Genomic DNA, 15,679 nt, shown 5'->3' on the forward strand with positions numbered 1-15,679 from the left:
CATGATCTTTTTATTTCTGTGAAATTGATAGTAATCCCCTCTTTCATTTCTGATCCTAGTAATTCGAGTTTTCTTTTATTCTGGGTAATCAATCTAAAGATTTGTCTATTTTGTTGATCTTTACAGAGAACTAGCTTTTGTTTTTACTGATTTTTCTCTTGTTTTTTGATTCTCTGTTTCATCAGTTTCTGCTCTAGTCTTTATTACTTCCTCCTGCTTGCTTCAGGTTTAGTTTGCTCTCTTTTTCAAGGTCTTACATTAGAAGGTTAGATTTTTTTTTTGAGATTTAATTTTATTTATGCATACAAGAACTGGGGTGTAGGCCAGAGGTGCGGAGGGTGGGGGTGAGAGGATTTACCAGAGATAGAGTGGGGAGCAGAACAGGCGGACTGACGGAAATACACTGCTGAGGGGAGCAGCAGGCGAGACAGGAGAGGTCTGCTGTGCCATGTGGATCACTTGCCTGGGCGGGGATCAAATCAAACTCAAGCCACAAAGGCTGGTGATAGCTTGATAATGCTGAGACTTTAACCCCTGCAACACCAGGGAGGCCCAGAAGGTTAGATTATTGATTTGAGATCTTTATTTTTAATATAGGCATCTGCAGCAATAAATGTCCCTCTAAGCATTACGTTAGTGGTTTCTCCTAAGTTTTTTATATTGTGTCTTCATTTTCAGTCATCTCAATATATTTCCTGATTTCCTTATTAATTTCTTCTTTGATCCCACTGATTACTTAGGAGTGTTATGTTTAATTTCCCATATTTGTGTATTTCTGAATTTCTGTTTTTCTTTTTTGTTTCAGGCCATGTTAGTAGAAAACATACTTAGCATTACTTCTAATTTTTTTCAAATTTATTGTGATTTGTTTTATTGCCTACCATATTGTTTATTCTGCAGTATATTTCATATACACTTGAGAAGAATGTATATCCTACTATTGGATGAAATGGTCTGTAATGTCTATTAGATCTACTTATTTTATAGTGTTGTTCAAATCTTCTATTTTCTCTTTGGTATTCTAGTTTTATTCATTACTAAAAGTTGAAAGTTTGCAGTTATTATTGTTGAACTATCTGTTTCTTCATCTTAATCAGTTTTTCTTCATGTATGTTGATTTCTATTTTTAAATACATACATGTCTATAGCTTAAATCTTACTGATGGATTTATCCTTTCATTATTATAAAATGTCTCTCTTACGTCTACTAACATTTTTGTTTTGAAGTAAATTTTGCGTGATATAGTGACAGCCTTTCCAACTTTCTTGTTGCTGTTTTTATTTTTTAGTCATTTCTTTCTTTCTTTTTTTTTTTTTAATAGAGGCATGCTTTATTTATTTATTTATTCATTTGTTTGTTTTGTTTATACATGCACTGGGTACAGTCAGAAGCACGGGAGGGTGAGAGAATTCACCAGAGCCAGAGCGGGGAGCAGAGCAGGCAGAAGGACCGAAGTACACTGCTGAGGGGAGCAGCGGGCGGCAGGAGAGGTCTGCGCACCATGTGGGACCCTCCTCTGGTGGCTGGGGAGCAGCCGGGGATCTAACTGGCGCTGCAGAGGCTGCTGGCAGCTTCGCAACCCAGTGCTCAACAGCTGCGCCACCGGGGAGGCCCTTAGTCATTTCTTTCAATCTATTTGTATCTTTGAATTTAAAGTGTTTCCTGTAGACAGCATAGCATAAGATTTTGGTTTTTTTAATATCTAATTTGACAACTCTTCCTTTTATTGGATAGTTTAAATTCCTTTACACTTTCTTATTACCGAAATAGTTGGATTTGCAACTGCCATTTTACTTGTTATTTTCAATGTCTTATTGTTTTTGTTCCTTTATTCTTCTTTTGCATTAAGTGAATATTTTCTTTTTTCTTTTTTTTTTTATAGAGGCATGTTTTATTTATTTATTTATTTTATTTGTTTGTTTGTTTTGTTTATACATGCACTGGGTACAGTCAGAAGCGCGGGTGAGTGAGAGAACTCACCAGAGCCAGAGCGGGGAGCAGAGCAGGCAGAAGGACCGAAGTACACTGCTGAGGGGAGCAGCGGGCGGCAGGAGAGGTCTGCGCGCCATGCGGAACCCTCCTCCGGTGGCCGGGGAGCAGCCGGGGATTGAACCGGCGCTGCAGAGGCCGCGGGCAGCTTCGCAACCCAGCGCTCAACCGCGGCGCCACCGGGGAAGCCCTTAGTGAATATTTTCTAATGTTGCATTTTAATTTCATTTTTTTTTAATTTTTTAAAGATATATCCATTTTTACACAAGAACTGGGGTATAGGCCAGAGGTGCGTGAGGGTGAGAGGATTCACCAGAGACAGAGCGGGGAACAGAACAGGCAGACTGACTGAAATACACTGTTGAGGGGAGCAGCGGGCGAGACAGGAGAGGTCTGCTGCGCCATGTGGGACCCTCGCAAGCCAGCCGGGATCTAACCGGCGCTGCAGAAGCTGCGGACAGCTTCACAGCGCAGCGCTCAACCGCCTGCGCCACCAGGGAGTCCCACATTTTAATTTCATCAATGATTTTTTGCTATATTTTTAGTTACTTCATTAGTGTTTGCTCTAATGCATACCACATGCATATCAGAATCAGCTTCACGTTTAACTAACTTAATTCTAGTGAGATACAGAAATGCAGCTTCTAGGTAGCTCTGTTCCCTTCCTCTCCTTTTTTGGTGATTTTATTGTTATTCTCTTTCTTCCCTTTTTATCATTTTATTGTTTTTTATATATACAAATATGTATAATATCTGTACATCTTACAAACTCAATCGTATACTATTATAATTATTACTTTATCTAACTTTTTATTTTTAAAGATTCGGAGAGAAGAAAGGAATAGTTTTTGTTACATTAACCTCTTTATTTATATCTATTCTTGATCTTTTCATTTGATTCCTCTGGATTTGAGTTACCGTTGGAGTCATTATCTTAGCCAATCTAATACTTATTAGTAACCCACATTTCTCTGAAGCTCTGTTCATTTATCTTCAACCTTTTTTTTTTCTCTGCTGTTTCATATTGTTTAATTTCCATTAGTGTATGTTCAAGTTCACTAACATGTCTGCCAGTTCAGATTTCCTGTTGAATTTTTCATTTTGGTCATTGTATTTTTCAACACCTGTATTTCCATGTATTCTTTTTTAATTTTTTTATTTATTCATGCATACAAGAACTGAGGTACAGGCCAGAGTTGTGGAGGGCAAGAGGATTCACCAGAGACAGAGCGGGGAACAGAACAGGCAAATTGACTGAGATACACTGCTGAGGGAAGCAGCGGGTGAGTCAGGAGAGGTCTGCTGCACCATGTGGGTAACTCCCTGGCCGGGGATCGAACTCATGGTGCAGTGGCTGCGGATAGCTTCATAGGTTGTGTCTTAACCCCTTGAGCCACCAGGGAGGCCCTATTCTTTTTTTTTTTTTTTTTAATTATCTTTTTGACTTTCTATATTTGAATTCACATTGTCATCATGTTTTCTTTTACTCCTTTAATCATGGTTTTCTGTATTTCTGTGATCCTATTTATAGTGGCTACTTTGAAGTCTTTATTAAATTTGACATCTGGCTATTCTCACAGGGCGTTTCTATTCTCTGACTTTTTCCCTTATATATAGGTCATACTTTCCTATTCCTTTGTACATCTCCTAATTTTTTGTTGGAAACTGGACATTTTAGATAATATATTGTAGTTTCGGTTTTCCTCTCCTCCCAATCAAAGGCTCGTTTTTATAGTTTCTATATTTGTTTAATGAATAGCTGGATTATTTTAGGTAATTGAGATTATTTTAGATAACCCATCTAATCACTAAACAGATAATGTGTGTGCTCATACAGTGTGGAACCTCTTTTTTGCTCCTTAGTAGGCACTGTCTTAGGTGTGCCCACAGTCACCCTGTGGTGACAGTGGTTTGACAGGGCTTTCTGCAAGTCTAAGTCCCTGACCACACAGACCTATTAACCACCACTAATAACTTGATGATTGCTCTATTATTTTCAACAATGCCCTGAAACATAGATTATTCTACTGATTATTCTACTGATGACTTCTCCTGAGAGGTCTCCTCCTAGATCTCCCTTTCCTAGGTTTTTCTCTGATAAATGAGTTTACCTACAATTTAGTCTTTATCTCGAATGAGTCTACTGATGTCCTCTCAATTGTTTTTTCACCTTGAGTGATGTTATCTGAACCAAATGCATGTTTTTCAATAACAACCAATTCTCTGACTTCCCAGCACCATCTGGATTTCCTGCAGTTTAATTCATTTCTGATACTAACTCATCAGCGTTAGTACAGACCACAGGTTAAGGACTCAGTCCTACAAGAATGCGTTCACTTCACATAGCAGACACAAACGGGAATCCCAGGCTGCCCACACTTCTGCCCAGATACGTATAAATTAGGGACTTTTCATGATTCCCTCTTCAATTTCAATGATTTACTAAAACAACTATCAGAACTTAAGAAGCTGCTTCACTTATTATTATAGGTTCATTGTAAAGGTTACAACTCAGGAACAGCTAAATGAAAGAGAGGCCAAGGTTTTAGGGGGTCGATTTTAGGGTTTCCATGCTTTCTCTAGGCACAACTCTTTGCTAACACATAGCTATGTTCATCAACCCAGAATCTCCCCAAACCCTGTAATTTAATGAGGGTATATGTGTTGCCAAATGTGGGCCTGCTCCCCAGTGTCACAGATGCCAATACCATACCACCAGCTTTTGGTAAAAGAAACAGCTGAATGCGAGGTCACCTGGCTGGAGACTGGAGGCAAGGCTCCGATTTCTCATCATTGTCACCAAAACTTGTTATTTCCTATCCTTTTCATTTTAGCTATTATATTGAGTGAAGCATTATTCCTTTTTGGTTCTGATTTATATTTTTCTAATGACTAATGAATATCAATCTTCTTTCCTGTGCCTATTGATTGGTCATCTACATATATTTGGAGAAATTTGTATACAAATCATTTGTCCATTTTTAAAAATTGGGTTATTTGTCTTTTTATGGTTGCATTTCCAAAGTGTTTTGTACATTCTGGAAATTAGTCCCTTATCAGATACATTATTTGTAAGTATTTTGCAAATACTTTTCTGGGAATTGTCTTTTACTTTTTTACTGGAATCACTTGTGGCACAAAAAAATTTCACTTTGGTGATGTCTAACATATATTATCTTTGGCCACATATGCTATCATTTCTTAGAATTTTATAATCTTAGCTCTTACATTAATATTTTTGACCCATGTTGAGTTAATTTTGGTATATGGTATGATACTGTGGTCTAAATTCAGTCTTCATCATGTGGATATCCAGTTGTTCCATCACGATTAGTTTAAAAACGATTCTTTCCCGCTTTGAGTTGTCTTCATACATTTATCAATAATACATTAACTCTAAAAGTGAGGATTTACTTCTGAGTTCTCAGTTATTTTCCGTTGTTCTATATATCTATCATATCAATACCATTCTGTCTTGATTACTGTCATTTTACAGTAAGTGTTGAACCTAGAAAGTGCAAAGTAAGCAGTGTCTTTCTTTCAAAGACTGTTTTGTCTATTCTGGATCCCTAGATTTTAAGATCATCTTGTTATTTTCTACATAGAAGCCAGGTACAATTTTGGTAAAGATTGCATTGGATCTGTAGCTCAATTAATGTATATTGCCATCTAAAAAATACTGTCTTTCAATCCATGAACATAGGATTTATTGTCATTTGTTTTGATATTCCTTGATTTTCATTCACATTTTGTGTTTTCAGTTTATAAGTCTGACATTACTTTTGTTAAATATATCTCTAAAAATGTTTTTGTTTTTTGATGTCAATAGAATACTTTTCTCAAGTTCATTTTCAGATTGTTAATTTCTAGTGTAGAGAACTACAATTGAGTTGTATATATTGATATTGTATACTACTACACTGTTCCACTCATGTATTGGTTATTGTGTTTTTAACAGATTACTTAGGATTTGTTATATATAATATTATTATCGTCAAATAGAAATCATTTCACTTCTTGTTTCCTAAATGAATGCCTTTTTATTAATTTTTCTTGCCTAGTTGCCCAACTTGAACTTCTAGTTCAACCTCTAGAAATGGCAAGAAAGGACACCCTTGTCTTGTTTCAGTTCCTAGAAGGAAATTTTTCAGTCTTTCACCATTAAGTGTAGTGTAAATTGCATGTCTTTGGTGTATTTCATTTATCAAGTTGAAATTCACTTGTATTCTTAGTTTTTTATTTATTTTTATTTTTTTAAAGATTTATTTATTTATGCATACAAGAGCTGGGGTACAGGCCAGAGATGCGGGGGTGGGGGGTGGGGGTGAGAGGACTCACCAGAGACAGAGTGGGGAGCAGAACAGGCAGACTGACTGAAATACACTGCTGAGGGGAGCAGCGGGTGAGACAGGAGAGGTCTGCTGCACTATGTGGGTTTCTCCCTGGCCAGCCAGGGATCGAACTCGGCTGCAGAGGCTGCAAAATGCTTCATAGTGTGGTACTTAACATCTTGCACCACCAGACAGGCCCCTAGTCTTAGTTTTTTAAATGACAAGGTACTGGATTTTTCAAATGTCTTTTCTGAGTTTATTGAGATGATCATGTGGTTTAGGACCTTCATTCTGTTAATAGATGGTTTATATTAACTGATTTTTGTGTGTTGAGCCAAACTTGCATTCCTCAGACAAATTTCACTTGGTTATTGCATATAATCCTTTTTATTTATTGCTAGTTTCAGTTTGCAAGTAATCGTTGAAGATTTTGAATGTATATTCATTAAAAATATTGGTCTGTAGTTGTCCTTCACCAAGTCTTATTTTGATATCAAGGTGATACTGGCACTGTAGACTTAATCAGCAAGTATTTCTTCCTCTTCTATATTGTTAAAATAATCAGACAAGGAAGCCATGAAACTGAAGTGGCTCTAACACCCTGTAGTCTATGTAAACAAACTGAAATTTAACCAGAGTCAATTCCTGTACATGCTTCAAGGTTAAAAAGAACAATCACAACTATATAGCCAGTCAGATCATTTCCTTGATTTGCTTCCACATCTTCCTAAAAACCTTGCCCTTAGCTCCTATTGATGGAGCATATCTAACCACTTCCAGTTTTACACTGCCCAGTTGGAATTGATGTATGCTCAAATAAACTCTTAAAAATTTTAATATGCCTCAGTATGTCTTTTAACAGTTATAGTGTCTAAAGGAGACCTCCAGTGGCCCCAAGGAGCAATGAATAATGAGGAATAGGCACTCACCCAGTCTGTCGTGCTCACTGCTTTCTTGCAGTGTCTGGAAATTGTAAATAACTAAGACAATATACCAAGACAACTCAAAGGGGGAAAAGAAAAGTTTTTAAAATAATCATGATGGAAAAACTAGATACCCACACGATGAGCCAATATGATAGCTAAGATGAAAAGGATAGGAAGTAACAAGTTTTGGTGACAATGATGAGAAACTGGAGCCTTGCCTCCAGTCTCCAGCCAGGTGACCTCGATTTCAGCTGTTTCTTTCACTAAAAGCTGGTGGTATGGTATTGGCTTCTGTAACATTGGGGAGCAGGCCCACATCTGGCAACACATATACCCCAAAGTTACTTGAACCTTTCTTTTTCTGGATCAGGTCTCCAAATGAACTTAAAGTGGATTGGGTTTAGTGTGAGGCCACAGATAAATACAATTTTCTTACGAAGGGAAAAAAGATAAATTTGGTTCCTCCAAGTTCAAAGAGTCTGGGATTATTCCATCCGCGACTCTAACTATATGTACAGAAATTATGGGCCCAGTGCCTTTCTGATGGCTCAGGGGTTGAAGTCAGTGCTGTCAAGCTATCACCAGCCACTGCAGCAAGAGTTCAAACCCCGGCCAGGGAGCTAACCCACATGGCACAACAGACCTCTCATGTCTAACCCACTATGCCCTCAGCAGTGTATTTCAGTAGATCTGCCTGTTCAGCTCCCCACTCTGTCTCTGGTGAATCTTCTCACCATCCCCACCCCTGCACCTCTGTCCTACACCCCAGTTCTTGTATACAGAAATAAATAAAAATAAATCGTTTAAAAAATTATGGGCCCATAATCTGTGTTTGTTTAAACAAGTGGGTTAACCTTACCAAAGACAATTTTGAGTTATAGTGCCCACAATAGAAAACTTTTAACTTAGATAAACTTCTCCATTTATAAGATGCCCTAGAGAAAATGGTCTCAGTCAAGAACTCAGAATAATAGAGGGAAAATTATTTTTCCTGTGCTATAATTTCTGGTGACTCAAATGAGACTGCTGGACTACCTAACTTGCTGCTGAAGCCTGCAGATGGGACCCTAGGAAAACTAGCAGAAGCTGGTGAAAGGTAAAAATTCCTACCAATATCATCTCTCCTGCATCTCTGTCTGTAGTGCCTGGTTTGTGAGACAAAGGTAAAATTTCATATTGTCACTTATCTAAATTCAGACCTATGAATTTGGTATCGGGGTACCCATTGGTTATTGATAATTGTCTTCGCAGGGACAGCTGTTGTTTTCCTCATTTTGTGTCCTGAGGACTTGAGTTGGCTTTTCTCCTATCGGGGCGCATGGTTATCTGTACTTTTATGTACAGGCAACTCTGCTTTTAGGTTAAGGGACCCAAGAATGTTGCCACACAGAAATGTAGGTTGTGACCATTTATGGCTAGCATGCTATTGAACGTCGCCAGCTCTCAGGAGAATTGACTTAAGTCTTTCTTTTGATTATCTTTGTAAATGGTTCTAGATTGTGGGAAGTCTGCATCTCTTGCATCCTTTGGAGATACCTCCTGCATCCATGGTTAAGCTATAAAATGGCTTACTGGTTTGGTTTCAATACTTCATGTGTATTCTTTGGTTCACAAGGAAGAGGACAAAAAATAATAATAAAGAGTTTAATACTTCCAGGAATATTTACTCTTTATCTCAGCTGAGACTTGTTTCTTCATGACCATCCATATACCTTCTGTGGGCTTGTGTGCGAATACTACATAGGATGGGCCTGATCTCAGACACTGCCTCTTCAGAGTAGTCCCCACTGACAAATATTATCCTGTGAGCCCAGGAAAACTAGTTAGTAGTAGGCTCTCTCATTCCCAAACTCTAAACTTCTGTGGGTTTGAATGGGCAAATCTATCCTTAGAAAAGTAATTGAGATTAACAGACTTCCATATAGACAGTGAGGGGCCCAGAGATCCAAATTGTGATCCAAATTCCTCTACCTGGAATAACAATCTGGATGTTGTAAGCTTGAAGAATAGTCTGTAGACATCAATGGTCAAAAAAATAAAATTACAAAGGAAACATAAAAAATTTCAGTGAGGGCACAGGCTGATTCATTTTGTAAGTTGATCACAGAAAAAGGGCTTTGAATTTATTTGTGATAAATTTCAATGAAGTTGGAGGGAGGGAATGCAAGAAATTAGGCATTTGTTCAGTCAAGGAAAACATGTTATATGTATTAGGGTACTTAGTCACAAAAACCAGCTCTGGATAATTTAAACAGGGGATGCATTAAAAGGGTATTGGTTAGCCTTGGTGTGGGGATAGGAGTAGGAGAGACAGAGGGTAAAGCTTATAGTTTCCATAATTAGGAACAACATTCAAAATTATACTTGAGAATCAATCTGATTTTTATCCTTATACTTTGCTTTTTCCAAAATGTCTTGTAAATGGGACCATACCAGAGAGTTACCCTTTTTGTCTGACTTCTTTCACTTAGTCAAATGAATTTGAATCATTTATATTTTTGCAGGTACCAATAAAGCACAGTTTATTCATTCACTATATGAGGGCCCTGCAATTATTTCCAGTTTGGAGCTATTATGAATAAACTTATTAAAATGTCCATTTCACTTGAGTAAATACCGAGGCTTGGAATTACTGGGTCATGGTAAATGTACGCTGCCAGACTTTTCCAAAGTGACCATGCCATTTTTCATTCTCACCAACAATGAGAGTTACATTTGTTGTGCTTCCTCGCAAGGACTTTTTTTTTTAAGGATTTATTTATTCATACAAAACCGGGGTACAGGCCAGATGTCCGGAAGGGTGAGAGGATTCACCAGAGACAGAGTGGGGAACAGAACAGGCAGAAGGACCAAAATACACTGCTGAGGGGAGCAGCTGGAGAGACAGGATAGGTCTGCTGCACCATGTGGGATTCTGTCCCGCCGGCCAGGATGGATCCTGCACTGCAGAGGCTGGGGACAGCTTCAGTGCGGCACTCAACCACCTGCGCCACCAGGGAGGCCCCTCTTCTTTTTTTTAATGGTTGCTCTAGGGATTGCAATATACATCCTTAACTTTTTATAGTCTCCTTAGTGTTAATATTTTACAGCTTCATGTAAAAATTATAAACTTGGTAAACCATGTAGATCTATCTCCTCTCTGCCCTTCCTATCTTTCATGGTCCTTTACACCATACCTGTCATCCATTTCACATTTATATTTTAGTGCCCACAAGATAATATCTTTACTTTCAAGAAATTTTTTAAAGATTTATTCATCTTTATTTCTGCATACAAGAACAGGCCAGAGGTGTGGGGGCGTGAGAGGATTCACCAGAGACAGAGTGGGGAACAGAACAGGCAGACTGACGAAATACACTGCTGAGGGGAGCAGCGGGTGAAACAAGAGAGGTCTGCTGCGCTATATGTGGGTCAGCTCCCTGGCCAGGGATCAGACTCAGGCCATGGCAGTGATAGCGCTGACGCTTAACCCCCAGGCCACCAGGGAGGCCCAATGTTGAACATCTTTTCATGTGATCGTTTGAGATCTTCATCTCTTCTTTGGTGAAGCATCTGTTCAAATCCTTTGCCTACTTTTATTTTTTTTTAATTAACTTATTTATTTTATACAAGAACTGGGGTACAGGCCAGAAGCGCGGGAGGGTGAGAGGATTCACCAGAGACGAGCTGGGAACAGAACAGGCAGACTGATGAAATACACTGCTGAGGGGAGCAGCGGGCACGACATGAGAGGTCTGTCGTGCCATGTGGGACCCCAGCCAGCCAGGCAGGATCAAACTGGTGCTGCAGAGGCTGCAGACAGCTTCACAGTGTGGCGCTCAACCCCCTGCGCCACCAGGGGAGGCCCATGCCTCCTTTTAAACTTTATAATTTGGTGGCTGCTGGTGCTCATCTTGGTGTTTGGGTGCAAGGTCCTCAGGATCCTCCTCCTGCCCTCCTCCCACTCCCTGTCCAGAGTGTTGTAGAAGGATGCAGAGCAGGAGTCACAGATGAGAGCCCGATTCCAGGACATGAAGCAAGAGCTCCCCATTGTCAACATGATGGGTGACTTTGCCGGAGACTCCAGGCTGGAAAGAAAGATCAGCATGCTGACAGATAAGCTCAACGCTCATGTGAAAGCTCAGGCAGCTCAGTTAGCCAAGATGAAATGGGTTCTAAATGTTACCTTCTACATATTGCAAACTGCCCTGATGGTTTTGCTCACCTAGAAGTATTATTTTGTGGCTGTGGTGCTGAGTCAATGGCTAACTCCACTAGACTACCTGGTAGCATTTCCTGCTAGAGCGGCAGGTGGTGTTGGTATTACCTGTTGGATTTTGGTCTGTAACAGAGTCAAAGCTATTGTGCTTCACCCTTTCAGCTGAAAAAGATCAATGCAGCTAGACACTTTAAGAAAACGGATTTTAGTAGATTAAACTGATTTACCTTGTTGTTTTTTTTAAGAAACATAAGTGCACAGGTTAGTTTTTTTTTTTGTTGATTATGTTTGTTCTTGGACTTTAAGTGAAATTCTTATGAGAAACATGATCTTGTACACTTGTATTGAGCCAGAAAGGTCAGCCTGCAGCACTTATGTACCAGCTGGCATACTGCCAGGTTTGCGCTAAGAAAAGTGTAACCTGGGTGTCTCCAAGTTGTTACTTGTGATTCGCACTCGCATAATTTTACACATGGCCAATGAGAAAGTCAGAATTTTCTAATAACTTATTAAAAATAAAACTTGGTGTTATTTTTAATCCAAATTAGACAGGAACTTGATTTTAATACCACTGCTAGGATTTGATCATTTGTTTTCTTTACTCTCATGCAGTATACCAAAAGAATAACACTAATTGACATTGCTTGCACTTTGTTATTCATTTAAATCTTTTAGCCAATCCTTCTGTAATGTAATCTACTTATTTGAGGCTGTTAATTTTTCATTATTGTGTTTTGCAAATGTATTCATGAGACCACAATGCATTGTTTTTTGCTTGAATTGTGTGTTTTGTACTTAAAGCATTTCCAATGAAATGTGTTTTATAAACATTTAATATTTATGCTCTATAGAATAGAACAAAGTTTAAAGAACACACCAGGAGGGCTGATTAAATTAATTTCAGTGGCTATGTGTTTGGTCCATAAGGTATAATTCTGCTAACACTTTTGTAAAATCCTTTTTCTAATTAAAATGTTTGCAAGTGCTTGTATGACTTCCTTCCTCATAGCCAGTTATTGTCTATGGCCGTCCATACTGACAAATAGCCAGGGGGTTATTCCTTAACTAAGTGGCCACCAAGCTAAATGTTAATGGTAGTTTTTGAAAGATCCTATTTCTATTCTTGTATTCCCTCGTGCTCTAATCAGTAGTTCACTATTATTTCTGCGGATTGCGTTGTAAAATGACAGTGTGGTACTTCAGTTTATCATCACCCTAACTACCCACAAGATATGGAAACAACCTAAGTGCCCCAAAACAAATGAGTGGATCAAGAAGGTGTGGTATGTACACAATGGAATATTACTCAACAATCAAAAAAGAAACTCATGCCATTTACAGCAACAAGAATGGAGATGGAAGGGCTTATGCTAAGTGAAATAAGCCAGAAGGAGAAAGATAAATACCAGATAGTATCTTTTATATGTACTGTAGAATATAGAGAAACCAAACCAAGGGTCAAAAAAAGACAAACTATAAAACCAGTTTTGAAAACTGACCATAGATCTGAGATAACAAGAAGGAAGGGGGATGAGTGAAGGAGAGTGGTCAGTTTTCAAGGGTCAAATATAAAATGGACTGTGGTAGAGGGCTATAAGTGCTGTGGTGGTGGGAGCTACAGTGACCACACCTGAGGGGAGAAAGCCTATGTTTTCAAAATATTAACAAAGATGTAAAACAATGGTACTTCATTAGTAAAATTATTCCTTAATTAAAATTTATAATAAAAAATATTTGTCATCCAGTTATCAGTTTTTTATTACTAGTGCTTTTTATGTCCTTTTATGAAGTGTTTGCCTAACCCAAGATTATCTTTTTTCCTAGCAATATTTTAAATTTTATTGTTTGCATTTAACTGATCATTAGCAATTGTCTTTTTCCATTTGTTAGGAGAAAACTCTAGAACACATTATATAAATAGTGGCAAAAAATAATTTTAAAAATCTTCAGAGCGCAGACACTCTTCCCATTGTCCCTGGCTCTCATGACTCCGGGCAATGGGATGGATTTTTTTCCTGCTTGGTTCCAAGAGGAAAGAATAACTTCCAGATTTCTGTCAAGAGGAACTTGGATGCAGGTGAAGTCAGGAACAACATAACCATCTACCAAGAGGACACAGGTTAAACAAATGAAAATGGAGTCAGGCAGTGATTGAAAAAAGTCCATGTAGATAAATGCAGAGCTACAAGTGGTAGAAAATAATAAGCAGAAGGCAGCAATTTGGGGCACAGAAAAAACACATAGTAATACAGAGCAGTTTGGTTGTGAAGAAAACCTGTAGGCTATCTGGAAGGCCCAGAACACCATTATTCCAACCCCCACACTATGTTGCCACCTTCAGAAGTATAAACAACAGAATGTTTGACCAGACTCATATGTCCACAAAAGGCAGCCTTGAAGATAAAAGATTTTATGACCCAGTTCTTAGATTTATCACAAAGACTGCATCAGAGCAGAGATAGTGACACCCCCTCCCAAGTATACAGAATGTTAGTTGCGTTTCCATGTTACATCATTCCTCAAGCCATTGGCAATGAATCAAAGCATAAAAATAATGTTTTGCAGTTAATGTTATTAGTTATATCTTTCAACAGTGTTTCTAATTGTATTTTCACTATTTAGCAGTCTCATTGAAATTTATTGTAATAGTTAAAAGGATTTGGGAGAAAATTGACTCTATGGTGATAAATAGCTTGTATTTTTTAGTGTTGTGGACTATAAGCATATACACATTTAACTAAACTATCAAAATATAATATTTGAGTCATGTGCATTGTACTATATGCAATTTATGCTTTAATTTTAAAGTCAGAAAAAAAAAACCCACCAGGATATATTTAGAATTCTGCTACTTTATTTTTAATGATATACCATTATTTTACATCCTTGTTTGTTTTATCAAAATATATGATTTCTCCCCTCAGTTGTGGTCACCATAGTTTTCTACCACCAAAGCACCCATGGTCCTCCACCATAGTCCATTGTGTGCTCTTCCCCCAACTTCCCCCACACCCCCATGAGTGCCTCAGATATATTGTCAGTTTTCAAGTTTGTCTTTGATCCCTTTGGTTTCTCTATATTGGAAAGGGATGGTTTTCAACTCGAAACTTAGCTGTGTAACCTTCTGTGATTACATATGAACAAGTCCCTTGATTTTGTATAGGAGACTTTTTAGATAGAAAAACATACTAAACCATAAATTTAGTTATGGTTTCCCTGGGGTATTGTGGTAGGGTTGCAGTTCAAATCACAATCTATTGCCCATAAATCAGTCTTCCAACAAAGCCCCCTGTGGATCCAAATGTCTGAGTCCTATGGAAAGAAAACTATAGTCAAATATAAAATGAACTAAAAATATTGATGAATGTTAACTATGTAACACAGTGTGGCCCAAGCCTTATGGCAGTGCCACCAGTATAGGGACAGCTCTGAAGCTGAGGGAAGGGCTTGTCCACTTTCTTACAGACGTCAAATAGGTGCTGTGGTCCTTTGAGAACACTAGGGAATCAAGGGACTTTGTCACAAGGGCTCATTATATCAATCACTGTCAGCAGAGGGAGGGTACAGGGCACAGCAGGAATGCCCAGATGTATTGTAGCCAGAGGAGGGTGGCACCCTCTTCTCAACTGCCTGGGCTTGCTCCTGGACACAGATGAGATCGACCTTCAGCTCCCCACTGACTGTCTGACAGGGTCCGTGGTCCTTCTAGTGCCCCTCTACTCAGAACCTCATCTAATCAACTCAGCAGTCTGTGGGACAAATTTTGTTCCCATTTCACAGATGACAAGACTGACCCTTACAACAATGGATCTGTTCTGATAATGGATAGGTTGATTCTTCTACCAAGAAGTCCTAATGATAATGTGAGTTTTACATTCTGAGAGCAGGAATTTTGAATGTCTTCATTGCCCTAATAAGCTCACTGAGCATTTCCATTGTTTGTCATGTATTGATTTCTGGATCTGTTTTTATTGTGACAAACATAATCCATATCCTTTAGGAGAAAGTGTAAATGAGTGAGCAAAGAGAAAAAGAATCACACATGGGGGCCTCCCTGGTGGCGCAGCGGGTTGAGCGCCGCGCTGTGAAGCTGCCCACAGCCTCTGCAGTGCAAGTTCGATCCTGGCCGGTGGGAGAGAATCCCACATTGCGCAGCAGACCTCTCCTGTCTCTCCCGCTGCTCCCCTCAGCAGTATATTTCGCTCCTTCTGCCTGTTCTGCTACCCGCTGTCTC

The 15,679-nt window shown here is 38.8% G+C and overlaps 1 pseudogene; it reads left to right on the plus strand.

Annotated features, from left to right (window-relative positions):
* The first annotated feature begins 11,122 nt into the window (after positions 1-11,122).
* LOC119245565 (guided entry of tail-anchored proteins factor 1-like) lies at positions 11,123-11,639 on the plus strand (annotated as a pseudogene).
* The last annotated feature ends 4,040 nt before the right edge of the window (positions 11,640-15,679 follow it).

The sequence above is a fragment of the Talpa occidentalis genome, unplaced genomic scaffold, assembly GCF_014898055.3.
Source record: "Talpa occidentalis isolate TD23 unplaced genomic scaffold, MPIMG_talOcc4v2.1 talOcc4.15, whole genome shotgun sequence".
In the NCBI taxonomy this organism is placed as follows: domain Eukaryota; kingdom Metazoa; phylum Chordata; class Mammalia; order Eulipotyphla; family Talpidae; genus Talpa; species Talpa occidentalis.